The sequence below is a fragment of the Lagenorhynchus albirostris genome, chromosome 16, assembly GCF_949774975.1.
Source record: "Lagenorhynchus albirostris chromosome 16, mLagAlb1.1, whole genome shotgun sequence".
Taxonomy (NCBI): Eukaryota; Metazoa; Chordata; class Mammalia; order Artiodactyla; family Delphinidae; genus Lagenorhynchus; species Lagenorhynchus albirostris.
In genome coordinates, this window is record NC_083110.1 from 15,783,437 (window position 1) to 15,810,250 (window position 26,814).

The following is a 26,814-nucleotide window of genomic DNA, read 5'->3' on the forward strand; positions in this document are numbered from 1 at the left end:
AGAGCATGGGTAAAATTCTGGGACTGTAGTGCCAAATACAGTGTCCAGAAGGCAAAGCATAGTTAGCATTCTTATAATTATATTAAAAATAATTAAAAGTCCTCCTCTGGAAGTCCTCCTCCATCTTAACCAAACCAGATAGCATCTATGTCTCTTGCTTGATATCTATACCCTTGATTTTCACTTTTTCATGAATGCATTATATATCAAAGCAGGAAGTGACTTGTGTCACATTAGAGATTCTTAAAGCCTTTTCCAGTCCCAAGAAACTTTGCAAGGAGTAACACTTTAAAAGGAAATAATAGCCAACTGAGGGCAAAACTCAAAGATTATATCTTGGCTGTAGCTTTACTGCTAAGTGATTAAAAACACAGACATAAGAGTCAGACACATCTAAATCACCTAGCAATGTGTCTTGATCAAGTTACTTAATCCTCCAAACCTCAGCTTCTTTATCTGTAGAATGAGGATAATAATAGTATCCATCCTGTAGGGTAGCTGCAAGATGCAAATGAATGAATATGTTCAGTGCCTGGTACTTACTCTGAGCTTGTAATATAAAAGTCATTGTCTAGGAGGGAAGAAGGATGCTAGAAGAGATGGGAAGGGCTCAACTTGGACTACTTCACAAACTGTCAGGGGCCCCACTGAATCCTGAGTCCTACTGAAACCTCAATGCAGAAACATTACAACTTCTATTACGACTCCTGATCTACCCACTGGGTCATTCTGGCTTTTGCTGGAGTGAGTGGCAGTGTGCTATTTATTTACCTAATGACTCCTTCCAAATCAGAGAAGTTGGAAACCCTGACAGTTGTTCCACCCATTACTTTTTTTGTTTCACCACCTCTGCACTCGGGAAGGTGTGTCTCTGGTATTGTTGTCACATCTGCACTTTGATTTTTCAGTTGTCTGAGGCTCCCAGCTCTTTGAAATAGGTGATTACAACTCTACAATTATAAAATTAGAAGCGGCTGGGTTTAGGATATGCTGTTAAAAACAACACAGGGGCAGGCTAACACTGTGTGATGGATGCCAGGCACCACAACCTCCTAAAACACACATTTGCCACCCTGGGCTTCTGTGTTTGCTCCCCTGACATGGTCGGGACTGTACCCCGACTTCCATTCTGACAGCTTTCTTACCTACATTCTTTTTTAACAGTTTACTAGGGTTTAATGACATTATTTATTGCTGTTTAACATTTATTATTTATTACTTTTAGCCTTGCTTATTCAAATATTTTGAGAAAGTCTTGTACTTCTAATATTGCACCAAGACCTGAAACACCCTCAAGGAGCAAGCCCAGTTACAACAGAGCGAGAATCAGGAAGAGGGGTGGGGGGACAGCAACAAACATGGAGGAAAAGGAAAGAATGAGATAAAAGAAAAATACTCAAGACTATGATACAAAAGTACCCAGCCCAGGGCCTTGAACACAGTGGGAAGTGCTCCATAGTTGAAAAGTCTGCAACCTTTCCTGTCTCATCAGGCTGCCCTAGCATTTCTGCTTGTAAAATAAGTTCCAGACAAAATCAGTAGTCATATCAAAATTAGTAGTCCTAAATATTTTGCTGATGTTCTCTCCTTTCATAGGCAAACCTTCTGAATGTACTGTCAACACTCACAGTCTCCATTTCCTTACACCTGAATGCTCCCCACCTACTCTAATCTGACCTCACACCTACTGCCCCTCTGTAGCCCCACTGTAGCTGCTCTCCTTCAAGATCACTGGATGCCTTACCCAGTGGGTGAGTCTCCACCTCCCTGGCCTCCCTGAAGGATATGACACTGTCAACCAGTCTCTTCATCTCAAAACTCTCTTCCCTACCTTCCTTGCCACAGTTTTCCCTTCTTCAGTTTCCCTTTCTGGCCCCTCTTTCTTTGCTCACTGCTTTCAGTTGATGAGTTGAAGGATCTATCTTTGATTTTCTGTCCTTCTCACAGGATATAGCCATCCTCTGCCATGATTTTAACTACCACCAACATCCAAACAACTTTCATATTTTTCTGGTCCTCTCTGACCTACTTTTTGAACCTCAAACCCACATAACCAACTGCATGCTGTGCCTCTCCTCTTGGATATCCCACAGGCATCTCAAATGCAACATGCACAAAACTGAATTAATTCTCTCTTACACCCTCTTCTCTCCACATCATCTGTAGTCACTCAAACCAGAACTCTGGGTGTCATCTTAGATTTCTCATTTTCCTTTAACTTCCACTCCCGCCCCTGCTATATGTCCACTGGGTCTTCGGATTTATATCTTTCAAAACTTTCTCTAATCCGCACACCCACTGCCTTAGTTGCAATTCTTATGTCTTTCTTGAATTCCTTTAATAGCCTCTCAACTAGTTTTCCTGCCTCCTGTCTTGCCATCTTCTGACCCATTCTCCCCACAGATACCCAAGTGATCTTTCCAAAATGAAACTCTGGTAAGTCACTACCTTACTTAAAGCCTAGCCATCGGCTCCCCATTGCTTACACGGTGGAATAAAAACCCATTTTCAGAGCCTGCCAGGAGCTCTTTGATTTGACTGCTGTATTTCATTACTACTATTCTCCCTTCCCTCTCTACAACTTATATCCTGGGCATCAAGCTTCTAGATGTTCCCCCAAAGCATCATGCTGCTCCATGCTTTTCCATGCTGTTCCATATATTTGCAAATGCAAACAAATTTTTTTTCCATTTGCCTTTCCATCTCATTCCCACATAGACAAGTGCCTATTATTAACAAAGGCCCCGTCCCTCTCCCCCTCCTCAGAGAGCTGACGACTTTCTCTGGTCTACCACAGTATATCTCTGTCAGGTATCTACCACACTTATTTACATGTCTGTCTCTCTGCTAGACTGAAAAACTTAAGGGTGGGGAATGATGTCTTATTTGTCTTTACCCTCACTCCAGCGTGCAGGGCCTGCCATGAAACAGGCGTTTATTCCGTGTTTGATCAGTAAGAGAAGACAGCGCCTCATTATCCTTCAAATCAACCGGAATTGAAAATCCAAGAAGCCACCTTTGATAGCATCAAGTTGCAGTCTCAGTTGCTCAGTCTGAGCAGCTCAGCACAGCTTCCTGAGCCCTCCACCAGTTCAGAAAGCATCCAACCTGCCATGAAGTGTGCACTGCATTTGCTGAACAGGAGTCAACGTCAATCCCGCTGATAGGGTGGTCTTTGCCTCCTTTCGCCCAATCTCATACCCCGCGAATTGTGCATCTTAAAGGTCACGGTCATAGGTGGTCTTTATCAATCAAAGCATCAGTAGAGAAAAAAATCCCACTCTGGGATATCGTGAGACATGTTGGTTTCAAAACATTGCAGATCGTTAAATCAGTAATGTTAATGTGATCTCAGAATAGTAAACACACCCCCACATGGATAATGATATTACTTGCATTTTATGGAAAGGAAAAAAAAGCAACATTTGGCTGAAAGGACTATGGAAGAGATGTCTGGATGGGTCATTCAAGTTCTATTAAGACAGGTAAATTGCATTTTTCTAACTGTCTCCCCCGAGTGTGGGCACACACACTCCCAAATCAAATCTTTCCTCTGGGGTAGGGTGTGTGATTTGGGGGAAGTTCAGGGAAGTGGGGAGCACACACATAGAGGAAGAAAACAAAGGCCTTCATTTTCTAAAACTCACTCACTCTGATTGAGAAAGAGTTTCTCAAGAATTGTGAATGTCCTGTACAGGAAGTAACACTTCATCACACGGCTAATAATCAGCCCTGTGCTTGTCAGGGATTGGTTTTTCCCTTCTGTGGTGAGAGGATGGCCCCAGGCAAGCTTGGACACCTTCAGCATCCATCTTCCAGCATGTCTGAGTGCACTGGTCCCATTACTTTAATTCACATGGAAGACTCACAACAGTGGGGTGGAGTGGGAGAAGGGTTCTTCTGCAGTTTCAAAAGGTTTATATGGAGCCAGGCTAAAGTCCTGCCCCAAATTGCCTTTTCTACCAAAGTAGCTTGCAGGGGACCTGCGCACGTATCAAGTCAAACAAAATGTACTTTCTTTTCCCCCTCCAGCTCACTTGCCTTTGCTTCTTCTCTCTTGGAGAAGTTCTCCCCCAGAATTCAGCATCTTGAGGGCCTCTTATCCTTAAAGAAAACAACCCAATCAGTTAATTCACTCCAAGATACTGGCAATTCAATAAGACCAGTGTTTACATTTAGAGGAGATATGAATACTTTACCCAAGGGAATAACTCTCTAGCGGTGAAGTTTCTGGTCCTATCATGGGACTTTCCAGTGCCTCTCAATTCCTACGATATTGGTGACTACCGATGATGAGGGCATGTAAGCATGATCCTCATGCTTGGGTCATATTTCATTCCCTGACAAGAGGCTGGTAGCTTTCCTCATGTTATCAAGTTGCTTTTATGTAGTGCCTGTTTTAGTTTTTTTTCAGAAACACTGTGCAGAATAAGTTAAATCCCAAAGGTCCTTGTCTCACACCCAGCGAACCTTAGCATATTGGCACTCTATCCCAGACTTCTTCGATAGAGAAGACACAGGCCAAGGAGGGACACGGAAGTTGTCATCACATGAGCCCTTAGGTTGTGTCAGTTTTTAAGACCCAAGTCATTAGGTAATCTTACAACAGATACATGAAGGTACTCATTCATTCATTTATTCAATAATCATTTATTAAGCTCCCAGTGCATGCCAGGAATTGTTCCAGAGAGGCATCAAAGAACAAAATTGACAAAGTCCCTGCCCTGGTAGAGCTTAAAGTTGGAAATTGGTTTAAACTATTTCTATCTGTCTCCAGAAAGCAGAACTGGAACAAATGGGTATGAGTCTCAGGGAAGAAGATTTCTGTTTCACACAGCATACGACCAAATATGGAATAATAATGAGCTCCCTGTTACTGGAGGGGTCTGAAAAGAAGATGCATGACTGCTTGCTGCAGAGAATCATGCATGCAGCTGGACTAGATCCACTGTCTTCAATTGTTTCTTTTAGCAGCTGGTGACTTTTCTCAAAATTTTAACCTGCATCGCCAATATATTAAAAAGCAGAGTTGCTGTGGTTGAAGTGTTAAATATGGATCTAGAGGCCTCCCCTAAACGTCACTCTGTCCAATATACCCTAGATATCCACAAGCCACTGGATGAGATGGTCATGAAGCTCCCTGTTTACCCTAGAGTTATGGGAAGATCTGTGAATCTAAGTAGGATGTCAACCTACTTAGTCACCAGAGTCTTCCCCTCCCTCTTTCCCATTTCCACCTCTTCCTAGGAGAGAGTCTGGTGAAGCCAGAGAAAAGAGGCAGAGGCTCCAGGAGTATAACAGGACACTTAAAGAATGCTATCTGAGAATCCACCTGTATTCTTTATCTTTTAACACAAGGTTTACTTTCTAGAAGTGGACTCTCTCATCACACCCTCTCAGATGTAACAGGTGTGTTAAGGGATTGCACATTATTCTGCAGTCTGGAGCAGGAAGTTGGACATGCAGTCTCCCTTCAGATTCGGTGCCTGGAAAGTCCCGCCCCATCAGGCACACTGTGTTTGGAAAGGAAAACCTCCAGCAGGTCAAAGGACTCCGGGCAAGCAGCTATTCACTGGCTTGGGGCTGGTGATGCAATGTAGGACAGGGGAACCTGGCAACTTGAAAGAGCTTCAAGTCTTCCCAAGCATACAGCTACCACACAGAGCCTCAAGTTTGCCGAATCATAACCTTATCCTCCTTCCACCTAGAATTTTCCTGACAGTCCCTGAAAAGTTCACCCAAACTGGACTCACATCATCTAGCTTCACAGTCTACAAAGTTGTGAGCTAAAATATGTGAGTCAGTTGATCTTTTCCGAAGTGTGTAACATACAGGAAACATGATTTGTGGGAAGATGTTAATAGGTGTTACTCAAGAGAATTCTGAAAAGTACTACTTTGAGAAACTCTGCTTTAAACAAAACTAAGCAGGTTTCATTACTGCAGGACTTTTCAGAGCCTTGAAAATGCTAATGTGAACTGTGACTCTCTGAGAAGGGAATACAGTATACAGTATTTCCTAACTGTATTTGAACTCCAAATACTTTTTCTCACAGGACAACTTAAAATACTCCATTTTCCTAAAACACACTTGGAAAATGCTGTCATAAGCCAAACACTTAACCAAATTATATGAAGTTAATCTTTTACTCAAGTAGGCCAGTATTTCCAAAGTATACCAATGTCTTATCCACCATTTGGGGAGAAAAGATATCATATAGATGAATTGTCTACATAACTGAAGCTTCAGACCCCAAAACAATTAAGCCATTTTATCTGAAAACCTTTCTAAAGTGTATATACATCTTTACTTTTGATTATGAAAAACAAAACAATTCTGAGTATAAAAGTAAACATATGCTTATTTTTAAAAGCTTGAAAATTTGGAAAAGAAAAAATAAGGCAAAGTTACTCACAAACCTATAGCTCTGTTAGCATTTGATGTAAATTCTCTAACCTTATTCTGCATGAAATATCTGCCTTAATATAGAATAACTGACACAATTCACTTAATATTTTCTATGTCATTAAACATTCTTTGAAAATATGTTGGGGCTTCCCTGGTGGCACAGTGGTTAAGAATCTGCCTGCCAATGCAGGGGACACGGGTTTGAGCCCTGGCCAGGGAAGATCCCACATGCCGTGGAGCAACTAAGCCCGTGCACCACAACTACTGAGCCTGAGTTCTACAGCCCGCAAGCCACAACTACTGAGCCCACGTGCTACAACTACTAAAGTGTGCGCGCCTAGAGCCCAGGCTCTGCAACAAGAGAAGCCACCACAATGAGAAGCCCGCGCACCGCAGTGAAGAGTAGCCCCCGCTCACCGCAACTAGAGAAAGCCCCTGCACAGCGACGAAGACCCAACACAGCCATAAATAAATAAATAAATAAATTTTTTTTAAAAAGAAAGAAAATATATTTTAATGGCTCTGTAAGAGTCTGTAAAATAAATGTATCATACTTCATTTAACCATTACCTTCATGGGATAAATCAGTTGTTTTATTATAAATAAGAATGAATATCTTTTTTTGTAAAGAGTTGTCTCTATTTCTATTTCTTTTGAATAAATACCTAAAAGTAGAATTAATATGTCAAAATATATAAGTATCTACAGGCTCTTGATACATAGTGTTGTGTTAAATTGCCTTCCAGAGGATTTGTACTATTTATATACTCCCAGCAAGTTATGAGAGTGATATTTTACCACGCCCCCACCAACATTAAATATTATCAATTTTTAAAAAAAGTGTTAATTTGATAAGTTAAAACTGCCATAACTGTTTTCACTTTTCATGACCAGTGAATTTAAACATTTACATATACTAATTTACCACCAATATTTTGTCCTCCTATGAACTGTCTACATATAATATACCATTTTTCTCTTGTGGCCTTAATATTTTTCTCGTTGATTTGTGTGAACTCTGTTAAGGTTACTGACGTAATTTTTGTGACAAATAATTTTCGCAGCTTGCTGTTTACCTTTTAATTTGGATTATTATTTTTAATAGGTAAACATTAATATCTATTTATATTAAAATATGGCACCCTTTCTGTTTTCATTCCTTCCTTTGTTTTCATGCTTAGAAAATCCTTCTCACTGAGAAATCAGATGAATGTTCACTAGATTGCCTCTAGATGTTTTATGGTTTCATTTTTTTAAATCCTGTTTTAAAAAATATGGTGCACTGCTTGTTTCTAAAACTGAATAAAACATTTTCTTTCTTTTTTAAAAAAAAAAAACGTTTTCTTAATGACTCAGGCAGGGTTACAGTTTTGAACAGTATTTAAAGCTCTGTGTCATAGAACAGAATACCCCCAGGCACTATGGTAGAGAGAATTTTCCCCATTCTCTGTGACCTCAGTCTCTGTGATTTGCTAGTTCTGTGGCTGATTTTCAGTTCTGATCTCTTCTTTTGACATTGGGCTTTCAGCTCTCATTTCCTATTGTAGACGCTATTGTGCCTATTGTCTGCCACTCAGTGCTCCCTGCTTTTAAAAGCTCATATATCAAATAACCATAGCTGTATTACCATGAACTAAGGATATGTATAGTTGAGCTTGGGTGTGGAAGGCAGAATAACGGCCTCCTAAAGATGTTCATGTCCCAATTCCTAGAGTCTCTGAATATACTGTGCTATATGGCAAGGGAAAATTAAGGCTGCTGATCAGCTGAGATGTGGAGATTATTCTGAATTACCAGTTGGGCTCACTGTAATCACAAGGGTACTTAGAAGTGAAAGACAGAGGTAGGAGAGTCAGTGTCAGAATGATCTGATAAGAGAAAGACTCAACCAGCCATTGCTGGCTTTGATGATTGGAAGGGGGCCACAAACAAAAGAATTCAGGCACCTGGAAGCTAGAAGCTAAAAAAGGTAAGCAAAGGAGGTTCTCCCTGAGAACCTCCAGGAAGGAATGCAGTGTTTTTGACAGCTTGATTCTAGCCCAGAGAGACCCATCTCAAACTTCTGACCTCCAAAAATTGTAAGACAATAAATTTGTGTTGTTTTAAGCTACTAAATTTGGGGTGATTTGTTACAGCGGCAATAGGAAAACAACACATGAGGCCTAGAAGTCTGTTAAACAGAAAAAATTGCATGGGCTTTAGTGCATGACCTTGATGTCTGCCAGTTTGGCTGCTCTGAGGTTTTATTTCCACCACTCTCCCTCCTAATTATTTCCATGGTTGCTGGAAATCCAACCTACATCTTAGATCAGAGCCTAAGTAGGGCATTTTTATTTTACAAGAACTGGTCCCTACAAATTAAGTTGCAAACATTGGGTCAAAGGGTGAAGTAGAAGGAAGCTTCAGAGACACAGTATTTTTAAAGTTTTTCAGAGAAATCACAAGGCTGGACCATCTGCTCAGTTTGGAAGAAAGACCATCCAAGAGAGGGTCGTGACCCCTGGCCTGGGTGAGAGCATCACTGTTAAATTAACATCTGCACTGTCTTTAGGTAAAATCCCCTCTGTCTCTAAAATACTGGGTACTTCGTGGGCATGAGATGTAAAGAATCCACTTAGCAGAGTCTTCTGGGAGTAAGGCTGGGAGGTTAAATGGATTCTGTGCCACCAAGAGCCTTGGATCCAGACTGAATGATAGAGCATGAACTAAGTCAATAAAAACGCAGGTAAAAAAAAAAAAAAAAACCCTCAGGTACTCCTCAAGAATAGTACACAGATAAGAATAAGGGAGGATCAGGGAAGAAGGTGCCAGCATTGGGCAGAGGGAACTTGCCTCTAAAATGCAACAAGATGTTTGCCCAGTGGCCTAAGTGGAGACTGCACTTGGATAATTTGTTGTGATGGATGTTGAATAAGAATCTGAAGAGTGTGTGTTATTTATCTCTGTATTCCTAATGTCTGCCGCAGTGTCCTGCATGTAGTAAGTGCTCAATAAATTCTTGTCATGAGAATGAACAAATGAATGAATGAATTTAGTAACCCTCTGCCATCTTTAAATCCCACCCTGCGGCTAATAACAAAGATCTCATATCACTCCTTAATAAATTTTTTAACCTTAACATAAAAGACTAATACATGCAGCTCTACTCAAGTTAAACTTAGGATGCAAAAAATGCAATGCGGAAGTATTTTATTAATATATTAGAATTCTTTTTATTACAAGGGAGAGTTATAAGATTTGGGGTGATGAGAAAAAAAAGCAAAATGCTTAAAGGTAGAAAATAATAATTATATCATAATGTAATATGTAGTTTTAATAACTTAATGCATGTATGGCATTTAGAGAGCAGTGCCTGATGTAAATGCACTCAATAGGTGGTGACTATCATTTTACTCTTCAACATTTTTACATGTTCTCCAGTGATTAAAATGTAGTGCTCAGAAAAAATAATAATTCAAAACCATTATTACAATAAGACCAAAGAATGTATAGGTTTGTTAATTTATGAGAAAGAAAAGTAACTAATGGATGATGACAAGACTATCCTTACATGCATACACTGGCATACACGATATGCACAGTTATAAAAATGAGGGCATGGATTTAAATATATTTTCTTGGCTGTGTTCATTACTTAAAGGATGACATAGTGAATCCATTACTAAAGTAAAGAATACTTCTTCAAGGTGGTATTAATACTGTAAGTTTTGAATGTGTTGATCTTTATATATAAATAGGACACTTCAGGATAAATAAACCAAATAAGTTTAACTCAGGGTCTAGAAACATGAGCACCAAGATGAAAGGTAACATACAGATCCGATATATAGGACAGTGTTGATTAAGCCATATCCTTAAGGTAATAAAATTCACTTTCAAAGTACTTACTGGGGCATTTGAAGACTCACAGGGAATTACTAGACCCAAAAGTAAGAAAAGATCAACTCTTCTAAAAAATAAAATAAAAACCACAAACTAATTTAAAAAAAAAACCCTCCCAGTTAGGAACTTTGACTCCATGTTTGCTGTGATGGAGGAGGAGAGAGGTCAGATCCATTTGTCGTCATCAAGAAAGCAACAGGATGGGTGTGGGTCTGAGGTTGCCAGTGTAGACTAACTAAATGATCTACATTTAATATAAATGACTACATAGCTTTCTCCTTTCTTGATTACCAACGAAAGGTGGCAAATGTACAATTTTAACACCACTGGGTTAGAGTTATTCCAGCACTTCCTTCTCTCCAAAGTCCCTAGACATGTCGATAGCCCTTGTTCTGGAGATAAATGCATCAAGACCTAAGTGATGCCATTTGAGGCCCAAACTGGTTTTACAATTGACTGATGTGAGCACCATTTTCCAGCTCACATTTGTGGAAACCTACAAAGAAGAGAGTAGGTTCTTCTGTTTCTCAAAAGAAGACTTCTGAGCCCTTGGAAAAGAAGTTGCTGATACTGGCAGCTAGTATGGGTTCATTGATAAACAGTTATGTCAACCAACTGCACTTTGTTTTTGTTGGGGCTTCTAGAGCACTTAGTGAAAGGAGCAGCAAAGACATTGTGTGCCTTGATTTCAGCAAAGCATTTGACAAGGTCTCTCATAATGTCCTTGTGGAAGCTGTGGTCTGGAGGGTAGAATGGCTGATGGACTGTTCTTTCAATGGCCAAAGACTGATGGGCTGACCAGGAGGGAGTCTCTCCATTTAGATGCTTCAAGGCAATACTGTCCCAAAACTTTCATCAAAGATTCAGATGAAGCCTGGATTAGATTACCCAACACGCATGCTACCATTGGGAAGAATTATAATTCATGATCCTGGTGGCAACCAAGCAAAGGGAACAGAAGAGTCGCAAGGTGCGTTATTAGTTTGGGCCATAGGGAGGTGTCCAAATCTGGCTGCAAATCAGAAACACCTGGGACGATGTTGAAAAATATGGACACTCAAGGCCTTACCCCAGACCTACCTAACTAGAATTTCAAGAGATAAAGTCCTAGCATATGTATTTTAAAAAAAAAAAAAAGGTGATTCACAGGCAATCAGCCCAGTTCCCCACTTTCAGAACCACTAAATTAATGGTATTTAGTAAAGACGTTTTTCCAGGGTCATAAATGGTCCTTACCTGGTAGTCTAGAGATCTTCATGGGCTTTCAGATTATGAGAAAATCCTTCCCTACACTCTGGCTCCAACCAGCCTTGACTCTTCCTCATGGGGGCAGGGCAGGGGAGAGGAAGAGCACAGCATCTGGTAAAGAGAGCACAGGTTGATGTCAGCCAGACCTGGAGTCAAGCCTTGCTTCTGTGACCTACCAGCTGTGCAAGAGGGTCTATGCCTCCATTGCCTCATCTTAAATTGCAAGGATTTAATGAGACACACATGTAAAAGTTCTGCCTGGCACATAGGTGGTCAATTAATGCCAGCTACTATTATTAATAGATTGTTTGGCAAACTCCTCAATTCTGTGGATCCCAAGTCTTCAGTTTTACCAAAACATGCCTTTTCGGCAGCTCTGTCCAGAGAAGGAAAGAAGCCACCATATATTGACCATCAACTGTGTGCTGGGCATGAGGTCCCTCTCAGATCTAATCTTATTTCCTTCCTTGTCACCAAAACCCTCATTTTCGCACATGTGGAACCTGAGGCTCAGAGAGGTTAAATGACTTCCCCCGAGTCACCCAGCTAGAAAGGGTCAGACACCAAGAATTTGGCTAATAAACTTGCACTGAGGATTCCCCACAGCACTTTTTTAATGGTTAATACAAGGAGTGGAGAAAGCTTTGCCCTTTAAAAAAATCTAAAGAGAGACATTTTGAAACTGCGAGGGAGGGGGGAAGTTATACCACCTACACTCTCCATTATCTGAACACTCAGCAAGTAGCCAGAGGAAAAGCCCTACAGACAGGCAGTCATTGCTGGCTTGCTCGCTCTCTCTTTCACACACACACACACACACACACACACACACACACACACACACACACACACACAAACACACACACCCCACAAGGATCCCTGGCCACCTTATTTAAAATTATAAAACCTCCTCCATAACACTCTTATTTCTTCCCTTGCTTTATTTTTCTTCTTACCACTTAATCACTACGTCACATATTGTCATTTTGGTTATTTATGTTGTTTATTGGGACTCTTCCCCAGTAGAGTGTTAGCTCCTTGAGTGAAGGAATTTTTGTCTATTTTGTTTATTCCAATATACACATGCCTAGAACAGGGAGGCACACATTGACACAAATATTCAATAAATATTTGTGGCATGAATAAATGGATAGGTGAATAACTGGATAGGTGAATGGTTGAATAAAAAGTCTAGAAAAGTACCAATCATAATTTTGACAAAATTCAACACCCATTTATGATAAAAACTCTCCAGAAAATGGGCATAGAGGGAACCTAGCTCAACATAATAAAGGCCATATATGACAAACCCATAGCAAACATCATTCTTGATGGTGAAAAACTGAAAGCATTTCCTCTAAGATCAGGAACACGACAAGGACGTCCACTCTCGCCACTATTATTCAACATAGTTTTGGAAGTCCTAGCCATGGCAATCAGAGAAGAAAAAGAAATAAAAGGAATACAAATTGGAGAAGAAGGAAAACTGTCACTGTTTGCAAATGACATGACACTATACATAGAAAATCCTAAAGATGCCACCAGAAAACTACTAGAGCTAATCAACGAATTTGGTAAAGTAGCAGGATACAAAATTAATGCACAGAAGTCTCTTGCATTCCTATACACTAACAATAAAATATCAGAAAGAGAAATTACAGAAACAATCCCATTTACCATTGCAACAAAAAGAATAAAGAACCTAGGAATAAACCTACCTAAGGAGGGATAAGACCTGTACTTAGAAAACTATACGATACTGATGAAAAAAATCAAAAATGACACAAATAGATGGAGAGATATACCATGTTCTTGGATTGGAAGAATCAATATTGTGAAAATGACTATACTACCCAAAGCAATCTACAGATTCAATGCAATCCCTATCAAATCACCAATGGCATTTTCCACAGAATTAGAACAAAAATTTCACAATTTGTATGGAAACACAAAAGACCCCGAATAGCCAAAGCAATCTTGAGAAAGAAAAATGGAGCTGGAGGAATCAGGCTCCCTGACTTCAGACTATACTACCAAGCTACAGTAATCAAGACAGTATGGTACTGGCACAAAAACAGAAATATTGATCAATGGAATAAGATAGAAAGTCCAGAGATAAATCCATGCACCTATGGTCACCTAATCTATGACAAAGGAGGCACGAATATACAATGGAGAAGACAGTCTCTTTAATAAGTGGTGCTGGGAAAACTGGACAGCTACATGTAAAAGAACAAAATTAGAACACACCCTAACATCATACATAAAAATAAACTCAAAATGGATTAAAGCCTAAATGTAAGACCAGACACTATATAACTCTTGGAAGAAAACAGGAAGAACACACTTTGACACAAATCACAGCAAGACCTTTTTTGACCCACCACCTAGAGTAATGAAAATAAAAACAAAAATAAACAAATGGGACCTAATGAAACTTAAAAGCTTTTGCACAGCAAAGGAAAACATAAACAAGACAAAAAGACAACCCTCAGAATGGAGAAAATACTTGCAAACGAAGAAACTGACAAGGGATTAATCTCCAAAATATACAAGCAGCTCATGCAGCTCAATATCAAAAAAAAAACAAAACCCAATCAAAAAATGGGCAGAAGATCTAAATAAACATTTCTCCAAAGAAGACATACAGATGGCCAAGATGCACATGAAAAGATACTCAACATCACTAATTATTAGAGAAATGCAAATCAGAACTACAATGAGGTATCACCTCACACCAGTAAGAATGGCCATCATCAAAAAAAATCTACAAACAATAAATGCTAGAGAGGGTGTGTAGAAAAGGAAATCCTCTTACACTGTTGGTGGGAAGGTAAATTGATACGGCCACTATGGAGAACAGCATGGAGGTTCCTTAAAAAACTAAAAATATAGCTACCATATGACCCAGCAATCCTACTACTGGGCATATACCCTGAGAAAACCATAATTCAAAAAGACACATGCACCCCAGTGTTCATTGCAGCACCTATTTACAATAGCCAGGTCATGGAAGCAACCTAAATGTCCATCGACAGATGAATGGCTAAAGAAGATGTGGTACATATATACAATGGAATATTACTCAGACATAAAAAGGAATGAAATTGGGTCATTTGTAAAGATGTGGATGGACCTAGAGACTGTCATACAGAGTGAAGTAAGCCAGAAAGAGAAAAACAAATATCGTATATTAATGCATATACGTGGAATCTAGAAAAATGGTACAGATGAACCTATTTGCAAAGCAGAAATAGAGACACAGATGTAGAGAACAAATGAGTGGACACCAGAGTGGGGAAAGGAGGGGTGGGATGAATTGGGAGATTGGGATTGACATATATACATCACTAGGTATAAAATAGATAACTAATGAGGACCTGCCATATAGCACGGGCAACTCTGTTCAGTGCTCTGTGGTGACCTAAATGGGAAGGAAATCCAAAAAGGAGGGGATATGCGTATGCATATGGCTGGTTCACTTCACTGTGCAGCAGGAGCTAGCACAACACTGTAAAGCAACTATACCCCAATTAAACAAAAAAGAGTTGAAAGTAATTACAATCTCTTTAAGTAGCTGTATTGTTCTCATTTTTCTATTATAAATATGTATTATAAATATGTATAATATGTATAATAATAGTTTTAAAAATGTAACCTCAATTGTCCAGGTTATTAACAATTTGAAGCTGAAGTGAGAGCAGATAGGATGCGGTTTATCTTCTATAGCTCAAATGTGATAGGCATTTTCTACAGGCCCCTGGAATCCACCCTCCATCTTTCCTCACTGCTCTATGCCCTGGGATGTTGACCTTTTTTAACTGAGTCAACAAGCTTGCTTGACCTTTGGCTTCTAGCTGGGAAAAGAATAAGGCTGGGCTATTTGTCACACAGCTCTCAGGCCCTCAGGTTGCTGCAGATGCACTGTGTCCCTCTACTGGAGGCCCCAGTATATCGGGCACCTTCTCGATACCCCTAATCTCTCCAGGTTCTATAACTGCTCCCACTCTTGCCTCCCTCAGGCCTAGGAATGTAACAGCTCTCCATTTTGCATGACCTGGAATGCTTCACTTCCTTTGCCGGTCATCTTAACTCTGCCCAAACCTTTTAAATAATCCCTTTATCCTTTATTAAAATTTCCTCAATTACCCAGTTAGGTATGCCATCAGTTCCTTGCTGGATTTCTGACTGATAGAGTGAAATGGGGAAATGTGCTTACAGTTGGAAGAGCTGAGTCCTACTACCAGTTTCACCATTGGCTTGCTCAAGGCTAAGCAACCACTGGTCTACATTCAGTTTCTTCACCTGAAAACTAAGAAAACTGGGCAAGACAACCTCCAACATTCTGTGATTTTAAGCCCTCTGCTTAGAGAACAAAGTAGTTACTTCCCCACTGGTTAGAAAGTGTTAACTTGATCCAGATTCTGAAAAGGGCCAGTCTTCCAGGAACTTATCCACAAGTGTTGTAGCTATACTACTCACAATAAAGCTGAGCTCGGCAATAATAAAGCCAGAAAAATCCAGGCCTATCTTTGCCCTCACTACAGCTTAAAATCAGTAATTTCCTGGAAAACTGAGGCTACATTTTTTTTTTAACATCTTTACTGGAGTATAATTGCTTTACAATGATGTGTTAGTTTCTGCTTTATAACAAAGTGAATCAGCTATCAGCTATATACATATATTACATATATCCCCATATCTCCTCCCTCTTGTGTCTCCCTCCCACCCTCCCTATCCCACCCCTCTAGGCTACATTTTTAAAGAACTATTATTATACAAATAACACATACTTATAATAGAAAAACCAGAATTTGAAGCTATTTAAAGAGATGAAAACTACTTTCAACATTTACAATTGATACCTTTCTAGATTTTTTTCTATTCACTCATTTATTCCACAAATATTTACTGAATGCCAGTATATGCCTGGCTGTTCTAGGCATGTGAATAGTGTTGCATTATTGTGAAGTACTTGTGCTGCCAAACGAGAATTCTGGATGCTACTTCAATTCTCCACTTTGCCTAAGTATAATATTGGAAGAATTATGTAATCCCTGCTCTTCTTTGGCCAGTGTGTACACAGGACACTTAAATTCCTGGAAAGGTGAATTTTTTTTTGGCTGGTAGGACCAAATCGAAACTTTCTGCCATTTGACTTAGCTTCCTTGTCTTAGACACAGCCTCAAGCTTCTAGCCAGAAAGCCTTCTCTATCACCAACCCAAAAGTGTCAACAGTAAAAACAAATGACGAATAAAGGGACCCTTCCAGGGAGTGGGAATTGTTTATCCAAATAACATTGGAGGTTTTGGAGTAGTATCTTTGAAAGTCAGAGTAGGTTCATCGGGTGTGACTGGAAAAATAGACCTGCCCAAGCAGACACAGTGATTGTTGGAGTAGCTGCACATGCAGCTGTGGTAGGACAGGGCTGTCTGACTCCCACCTTCATTTCATCTCTCTCCATCCTCACACCAGTGAAGGAAAGTTTTGTTTTATTTTGAAAAACACTGCCCCAACGTTATGCTCCGAGAAGTATTAATATCAGCAAAAAACGGACTTGTCTATCTTCCTGACACTCTATTTTGAGGCCTATCAAAGACCTAGGCTTACTTCCGTGAGAGCAGAAAACAACCAGCATGGCCCCTCAAGGATGAAATCAGGAATGATCATCACCTCGTTTTTGATCATTCAAGGCTTCCTGATACTTACTGTTGAAAAAGTGTCTGTCACATAATAATGGTTCATGAAATTTTGTTAATAAATTAATGAGTGAATAAATTACTCTTAATTAAACCATATTTTAATATCTAATATTTAGCAATATTTAACATTTATCAAGAATGTTTTGAATTTATGAGGTATAAACAGAATGGGAAGGAAAAAGGAGAAGGAAAAGGGGGTTCCGGAGTCCAACAAGTCAGACTGCACGGACCACAGGACAACCTGCTCTGTTTTGCATCAGACTCCCCTGTAAAACGGGATAATGGTAACTTCCCCATATGGCTGTTGTGGGTTTTAAATGACTTAATTATGTACAATGCTTATAACAGGGCCTGGCACATGGCAAACTGTCAGTAAACGTCAGCTACTACTCTCCCTTCCTCCTCCTCCACTTCCTTCTCTCCATATACTCAAGATTTTCTGATCTGTCCCTGGAATTCCATCCTCCTGCTGGTAATCAACTGTACCTGTGGACCCTTCCATATACTATGGGATACGCTGATGGTGCTTCACAGTGCCTACATTAGAAATATTTGAAAATTTTAAATAAACTTGACACTGAAATTAGCTTCACTCGGCAATGATACCACCTCAGACATTCCTCCTGGGTCAAATACTGTCACTGTGCGGAGAGAACAATGAAGCAACATGGCCACAGTCAATCTGGTGACTGAAAAGGCAATTTAGGTTCTTACTCTCATTCATCCAACAAATATTTGTTAAATGGCAGGAACACCAGGCAGAAATCAGACACTGATCTCATCTTAATATAAATTTCCATCAGAGGGTGGGGAAAAATGAGACAGATTGTTAATATAGGTAGAAAGTGATGTAAACCACAGAGAAACACAGCTAGAGTGCTATGGACTTCTAGTGTCGGGAGAGACTGGTTTCTGCTGGGGACTCAAGAAAAGAGAGCACAGTTCACACAGATGCAGGTCACCAACGCATGCCATGGGTAGTGACTCATCTCATCTTAAGACAGATGCATGAGGATTTGGTCTTTGCCCAGGTGGTTTTCCTCTAGAATTGTAATGCAGGCCAAGTTTGTCATGCCTTATACTTTTATACCAGCAGCCCCCACCACCACCACCATAACTCTCCCAGCCACTGCAGCAATGCATCCAGACCTGGATCTTGACCCACACTCCTCCACATCATCACCCTGATGGAAATGTCCCCGTTGTATCTCCCTTGCTCTTCAGGGTCCATGGGTGGCAGTGGGCCAATCCTTAGAGGAGAGTTCACCAGCACCACGGGCATCACACATTTGACACAAGGGACCTCTGAAGTCACAAACACATTCTGCCTGTGTTTAAAGCTGTGGCCCATGGTATTGTGTATACCTAGTCAATGGTAATAACCAATCAATGGGTCTGACCAGCTCAATTAAAACAAAACCTGAATAACTGGCTGGGCAACTGCAAAGGTTAATGCAGCTTCAGTTTGGTTAACACACTGAAATCTCTATTAATGGCATCAGCTAGAATTGTGCTGACTGTAATCTGTTCACCAAAACTTGGAGGTCCTAAGAAAGCCATAGGGCTTTAACAGCTTGACTTATCAGGCAAAAGAATAAACATTTTTAGATAAAACATATCACAAAGAAATAATGAAATTTGTTTCATGTTTTAAGCACGCTAATTGCAAAGATGTATGCATGCGGTTTTGCAGATGTCTTTCCAAGTTGCATCTTTGCCTTTGTCAATATAATATCATCTCATCTTGGTATATGATTGTGTGATTTGGGTAACACATTAGTCTCTTACAAGATAGTATTCTGGAAAGGTCAGCACTGTGCCAACCCACCCACAGCCTCTTCTGAGGGGATCTACCCTGCCCACACTTCCTGCCACAGGGGCAGGCCCAGGAAGCCATGTTTAGTACTCGGAGCCCCACATCCTCTGTCCATAAATGATTGGCTGTGGCCCAGGCACCTGAACCAACGGCACACAATCCATAGGCTGGTCAGGGAGTTACAGTCTGCCCTGGAAGAAGGACTGGACCAATCAGATTCTCTCTTAGGGCCCTGAGCATGAAGAAAAATGGCCATCAGTTAGCACTAGGACGAGATGAAGTAGACATATAGCATGTCACTTCAATCATAGAAGTCGAAGATCCATGAACTCCTGCTGCTGAAGGGCTGGGAGGCTTCTTGAATCTAGAGTCACCTTTGAGCTCTGGGCTCTTTGAGGCCAAGATTTAATATGGCTCCCGTTCTTGGATTTCCACAAACATTCTTTTACCATTTAAAAATAAAGTGACATAATACAATATGCTAAAAGCCCTTTGTCTTGAGCTAGCTTAAATGACTTTCTGGTCCTTGCAAGTAAGAGAGCCAGACTAAAACCAATGGGAGATTGAAACTGGGTCCCAACTGAATGCCTGGGCCACAAGGCCTTCTAGAGAAATTACAAGAAGAAAGACAAACTGACAACGTCTTAGCCATTACTGGGAAGGCAACAGAAACCAAAAAAAGAAAAAAAGGAACTGAAAGGCTTTAAAGACGATTTGGAAAGTTTGTGTGTATATGCCTCCCTGTTGGGTATGCAGTGACTTGTAGAACCAGCACCATGAATGGAGAAGACATAGTCTCACTGAGCTCTCTCTCATGAGTGAAACCAAGTATTTTAACAACCAAACTTAAAATAGACTATGAATGACGGCTGGTTATAAGATATGCTAAATGTACAGGAATCACAGTGATTGAAGCCAATTCACGAGAAAAACAGGATAATAATGTTAGAGGCGGCCTCAAAAGCAGGTGCTCGTTTAGGGTGTGTCTATATGGCCCTGGTTTTTGTTTCCACTGAACTTTGGAAACTAAATGACACTGCTCTCTATTTTAAAATGGAAATGTATTGGTTCATATAGACTGTGTCTAAATAAAACACAGTTTCCAAATATCTCCTCAATGGTAGCATTTCTTGGCCAAAGGTATTTCATGGCTTGGGGTTAAATATAATTTGGCCACTATCTAAATATTCCAGTTGATTTAGAAAGTGAATTATTATCATGTTTGATCTATGAAGACATTCCACCAGTTTAAAAAATAAACTATTTGTAGATAGAAGTTTTCACTACTTGAATCTGTTTTTCTATACCTGTATTATATAAATTATGTGTTCTTGCCTGGGGGAAGCAGTGTGGGGAAGTGGTTAAGTGATGGACTTTGGAAACAGATAGCCCTGAGTTCAAATCCAGACTCAGTGATTTTTTTCTAGTCATATGGCCTTGGGCAAGTTAGTCCTGCAGTTTCTTTATTTCTCAGACAAGGATGATGAAATAATAGTACATACCTTACAGGATGTACGAATTAAATGAATAAAGGTACATAAAGTGGCTAAAGCAGTGCCTGGTAGGTTATTTCCTATAAATAATCTAAAAATGTTTACTACTATTATGTGTATTACTTTCATCGAACTCACAAACTAAATCACTGAGTGCCTGCAAATATTGTCCTTGGTGTGTACTTCTGTAATCCTGTTTAAAACTCACAGTAGGAGGGTAGGAATTATCATCCCAATTTTACTGTAGTAGAAATGAGGTATAGAACACAAATTAACTGATTTGCTAAAGGTTGCCTAGTTACTAAATGGCAAAGCCAGGATTCACTGATTTACTCATTAATCTATTCAACATGTTTTTCATTGAGTACTGGCTGCACACTAGCCTGGATGCTGGAATATAGACAGGAATCAAGCAGACATAAATCCTTGCTCTCACGGAGCTAAGCTTCAGCTAGAGGAGATAAACAATGGGAAGGGGAGAGGGAGCAGGCCTGTGTGTTGGGCAGTGGGTGGAGTTCAGAATGCAACTGTGGTTATAACAGGTAACTAGGGAAGGTCTCACTGAAAATAGGATGTTTGAGGAAAGGCCTGAGAGAGGAAAGGAAGCAGGCCATAGGGGTAGCTAGGGGGAAAGCTTCTGGGCAGAATAAAGAGCATGTGCAAAGGCTCTGAGGCAGGAGTGTGCCTGGTGTGTTCCAGGAACAGCAAAAGGTGGCCGAACAGAGAAAATAGGAAGAACAACAGGAGATGAGATAGAAGAGGGGAGAACTTGGCTGATACTGGTATTTGCTTTAGAGGCCCCCTCCCCCATCTCACCATGTTTATGTTAACTAGGGCTTTGCCTCCACAAAGGCAAACCATCTTAAGAAGCCGCTGATGGAAAAGTCTCCCCTTTGGAAATCTCCCCTCCCATCGTCTCCATCCCGTAGAGAGGAAAACCCAGGCTTGGTGCTGGCAGTCAGGCAGTTCATCAGAACTGAAACCACCTAACCAGCATCCACCACCACCCCCCCCCCGCCACCGCCCCTCTCCCGCCCCCCTTGCCGACTGGAAGCAACCATGACGATGGTGCTCAGAGCCCTTGCAGAGGTGTGCTGTGGTCTCTCTGAGCTCATCACGGCACCTTCCTATGCAGGAGTTTCAATTCAAGGTCATTTTTGGTTCCTTTTAAGTAGCAGACTCAGAACCAGATCTATTCAAGTGTAGGAACAGTGCAAACACATTAATAGCCAGACCCTAGTGGGAGTTTTATTTTCCATTTCCTCTTCCCCCATATTTATTTGTTTCTTCGTCTCCTCTGTGCAGTAAGGGTGACCCTGCATGACATTTTCAGATGAAACTTAAAAAGGTAGGGGGGAGAATGGGAAGCTGTCACCCTGTGTTGGAGCCAGCTCTTCCCCAGACCCTGTCAGGCTCTGGAGTTGGGCTGCCTGGGTTCATATCTCTGTTTCACCTCTTAGAAGCTATGCAAGCTTAGACAAAACATTCAGCCTCGAAGAGCCTCCGTTTTCCTGTATTTAAATTGGGGATGATGACAGTACCTGCTTAGTTAGGCTCATAGTGGGAATTAAATATAATCATTTAATGATATTTCAGAATTTAGTCAAAATAGTGAGCTGCCTCCCATTCCTGGAATGCTTTTCATTGCAATGAGAAGGATGTCTCAGGACATTAAGAGGCAGGTGTCCAAATGGATGTGGTTGTCTCTGCATTTTTACTCAAAGCATGATTCAGATATTTCCCACATGCTTCCATCTCTCTGGTAAAAGTTCTATTTTTCCCCAGCTGGGTGGTCCCAGCCCCCCAAGCTGATAAGCCTATTGAGTTCTCAGAAGCAGACAAAGGGAGGTCATAGCCCTCTCTGTGGTCCAGGAGAGTAACTGGCCCACTGCCTCCAATGGGGAACATGGTCTAACTGCACTTATTACATCCCCTGGGGCAGACTCTGAGCTTCTCTTACCTCATACAGGACACTAAGGAAAATGTTTGCAAATTCTCCCATAGAAAATAAAACAACAAGCAAAGGTCCTTAAAGACAAGAAGGTTTTTTGGCAAGAGAATCTTCAGGGATTGCATTTTTCTGCCTTCAGTATAATTTATCTTTTGGGAGAAGGGCACACAGAATTTGGTGGATGTTGTGTAATGGTCACAGCCTACTAACCCTATGTGTTCCGGTAGAAAGGAAAAAAATCAGTACACAGTTATGTCAGAAAATCTTCTACAACTGGGTTATAGCAAATGGTCAATATTCTATCGGCATTAGTATAAATCAGAGAGTAAATGACATATTAGGAATAGCTAAAGCATTTTATAGGAACAGTCAAAGCAACTGTCTTAGGACGATTGTAATTGAAAACATGTGGCCTGGAAGTGCTTCTGTAGCTCAATGATTTAAACATATAGAATAACATTTTCTTATTGTCTCAGATGACCATTTTTGAGATGACTTATTATGGTTCCTTAGTAAGCTTCAATAGGCAGAGTCACGTTAAGAGCATAATTTTAAGTTGCTTGGACCTATCATCCCACAGGCTCAGTATCAGATTGTTAAATGACATTGACACAAACCCCTGAATGCCATTACTAAAAAGCCACAGGAAGGATTCCCCACGAATAAGAAGCTTAATGCTATGTGGATAATCACCCCTGACTTACCTCAGCTGTAAATTCAGATTGAGATGTGCCAGAATTTTTTGAAAGATGCACCACAGATCAAAAGATCCTGGTTTAAAGATAGAAACCCACCAGTTCCACTCCTCATTCTATCCCCAAAGACATGTCCACCAAAACACATGCGCATGAAAGTTCACAGCAGCTTTATTCATAACAGTCTAAAGTTGAAAACAACTGAATGTCGGACAATAGTAGAATGGATAAACTGTAATATATACATGTACGTATATATACATATATATATATACACATACGTATATATATTCAGTGAAATAATACTCAACAATTAAACAAATAACTTTTTTTAAAAAAACATACTGCTACACACAGTAACATGATCGGATCCCAAAACATGTTGAAAAAAAGAAGGCAGACAAAAACATACCAGCTGTATGATTCCATTTACATAAAATTTTGAAGCAGACAAAACTAATCTATGGTGATGGAGGTCAGAAGAGTGATTAACCTGCCCAGGGCAGGGGTGGGAGAGGAGGTCATGGAATCAGAAGGGTACAAAGGAGCCTATGAGATGCTGGGATATTCTGAATCTTCATTGGGGTGGTGGTTCCACGGGTGAATACAATGAAAATTCACCATGTGCGCCCTTAACATTTGTGCAGTTTACTCTGTTATGCCTCAATTTAAAAAGAAAAGGGAAACAAACAAAAAATTAAATACAGAGGCAAACAGGATCTGTGTTATCTGGGTGGCTTTTGTAAGACTCTGGGATCACAAACTCAAGAACTATGACCCTGTGGGAGAGAAAATGTGAATCCCATCCAGTTAGATTTATCCCAGGATTGCTCTGTATTCATTCATCATTAAGCGGCACTGAGACCTATGCGTGCGGGGCAGTGGGCGAGCTGCTGGTGACAGAGTAGAGGGAACAAGACTGTCATATTCCCACTCTGTAAGAGGAGACAACACTCGGAAAGGAACTACACACGATTCCATAATTTTGAAATGTGACATAGACTGTAAGAAGAAAAGCATAGAAGAGCTCTCCTATGAGAAAGATAAGAAGTGGGCCTGATTTTGTTCCATCAGGAAACAAGGAAAGTTTCCTTGAGGAAATTACATATGAACAAAGATGTGAAGCTTGGGTAGGAGTAAGACAGAAGATTGGGGCCAGGGGGAGGGAGGGAGGGAGAGACAGGGTGGAGAGAGAAGTGGTAGGGCGGGAGGAGAGAGGAGAGAAGCATGGGCAAAGGCCTCGAGTTCACAGATCCAAAATTCTCAGAGAGTTCTAGCATAGCTAAAGTGTAATGAGTTGTGGGGAGAAGAGGGAAATTAAGTTGAGGGAGGAGGGATAGACTGGAGCCAGGATGTGGAGTGCTTTCCAGGCCAAGATTAGGGTTTAGATCAAATGCCAAGTAGAATTTGAAGAATCAATGGGTTTAAATAAAATCTGATTTGCACTTTGAAAAGATCACTGGTTTCTAAGAAGAGTATATACTAAAAAGAAATAAGAATACATTCAAAAGAACCAGGTAAAACTATTGAAATAATCCACGAAAGAGAGGACAACTTGAATTGGAATGGTGGCAGTGGAAGTGGAGAAAGGTAGATGGAAATGAGCCAGTCTTTCCAAACTTACTTATCTCATCTTCTGGTCTTCTGGTGACCTTTCTCTGTTCTAAAACACACACACACACACACACACACACACACACACACACACACACATATTCATAGCAGATACTTAACACTCACCCACTAGATCCTAACTGTGATAGGAGTGCAATAATGGTGACACAGACACAGTAACCCACTAGTACTTAAGAATTCCAATGCATAACTCACTTTGAGAAAGGAAATCAGGAGTAAATGCTAACATTTACTCAGTTTCACCTATGTGCCAGGTATTGTGCTAGGTACTTTCACATTTGTTTGCTTGTATACTGCTATGGATGGAATATTTGTGTTCCCCCAAAATTCATAATCTCCAATGTGATGGTATTAGGAGGTGGGCCTCTGGGAGGTGATTAGGTCATGAAAGTGGAGTCATAAATGGGAATAGTTCCCTTATAAAAAGAGACCTTCCACCATGTGAGGACACAGCAAGAAGATGGCTGTCTATGAACCAGGAAGCAGATTCTCACCAGCCTACAGGACTGTGAGAATAAATTCCCATTATTTATAAGCTGCTCACTCAGTCTATGATACCTTTGTTATAGCAGCCTGAACAGACTAAGACATAGCCTGAACTGGATATTATGATTATTCCATTTTAAGAGGCAGGGAAACTATAGCTTGAAGAGGTTAAATAATTATTTTATTGCAGTCTCACAGGTATTCTAAATGGCAGAGATAGGATTTGAGTTCAGAGATACACGATTCCAGAAGCCATGTTCTTTCTATTACACTCTGCTGATGATCCCTTTATCAAAGGTGAATGTCACTTTAATAACAAACATCAGGAAAAATAATCCAAAGGAATGACTCTCTAATGGTGAAATTTCAGACATTAAAACACCTGGATGAAGACATCAGTCTTCAGAGCCTGTGGGATCATAGCACTTACTATAGGCAACCCCTTCCTCCAGTCTGACTGTGACTAATCACAAGCCCATCTCCATGCACAGGAGCCGGAGACCAGTGATGTTTGAGAGCAACCACAAAGGGGTGGAGGTAGCCCACAGCCTCCAAAAGCAGTGACAGCAAAGCTGAGTTCAGCTCAGGTTTGCATGGGCAGGTACGGCCTTTAATAACTCTGAGGCATCTTACACTGGGTTTCATTACAAGTCAGATCTGATTTAGCTCCTGCCTCCAGAAACAACACCAGTCTTGTGGGGAGGGAAGGAGAAAGGGTATGAGAGGCTCACCAATCCTGCTTTGAGGGTGACTTTGCCCAATCACCAGGAACAAATTTCTTTGGGGTGGCCATGTGATCAAAGATACTGTATCCTGAGGGCCTGGGGAAGAGAGATGTATCAGCTAGGGTTTGATCAGAAAAGCAGAGCCGCTGCTTGATTCAGAAATAAAGATTTGTTATAAAGATTACACCCTGAAAAGCTGCGGAAGCTGGTGGACTCGATGGCAGGCTGTTGCCTCTGCGTCCGGTGGGGACCTGAAGTCCAGCGGCTCTGATAATCAGGAAGGAACCCAGGAAAGTGGGGGAAGGAGCGCAAACTGGAAGTGTGGGAAACACTGGAACCAACGAGCACAGGCCAGAACCCATGGCTGTCTCTCATTACCTCCAAACTGGGCAACGCAGGGGACCTGCAAAAGCTGGCACCTTCTCCATGGAACTGCACACAGCAAGCTTGCAGCTCAGAGAATCTGAAGGAGGAGACTGGGTGGGAGCTGAAGGAACTGGAGGCCCAGGTGCTGCTCCATGCCAGCAGGATAAGCCATTAGATCAGCATGAGGCAAGGGGGCCCGCCTGGCACCCCACAACAACCTGCAGAGAGTGGTGGCTGCATCCCTTCTGCCTTCCCCATCTCAAGAAAATTTCTCCTGTGCCAGCCCTAACCTGGAACCATACAAGGAAGAGGATTCTGTGAAACACTGCCAGTTTAGCTAAGTCAACAACAGTACAAAGGTCCATCAAGGGGAAAGCTCTAGAGACAAGTAATTAGATAAACTAAA

At 40.9% G+C, this 26,814-nt stretch overlaps 1 long non-coding RNA gene across 1 annotated transcript in view; it reads right to left on the minus strand.

The window, feature by feature from the left end:
• LOC132507068 (uncharacterized) overlaps positions 1-26,814 on the minus strand; it is a 302,523-nt gene that overhangs the window by 134,661 nt on the left and 141,048 nt on the right. The gene's annotated exons all lie outside the window — the stretch shown is intronic.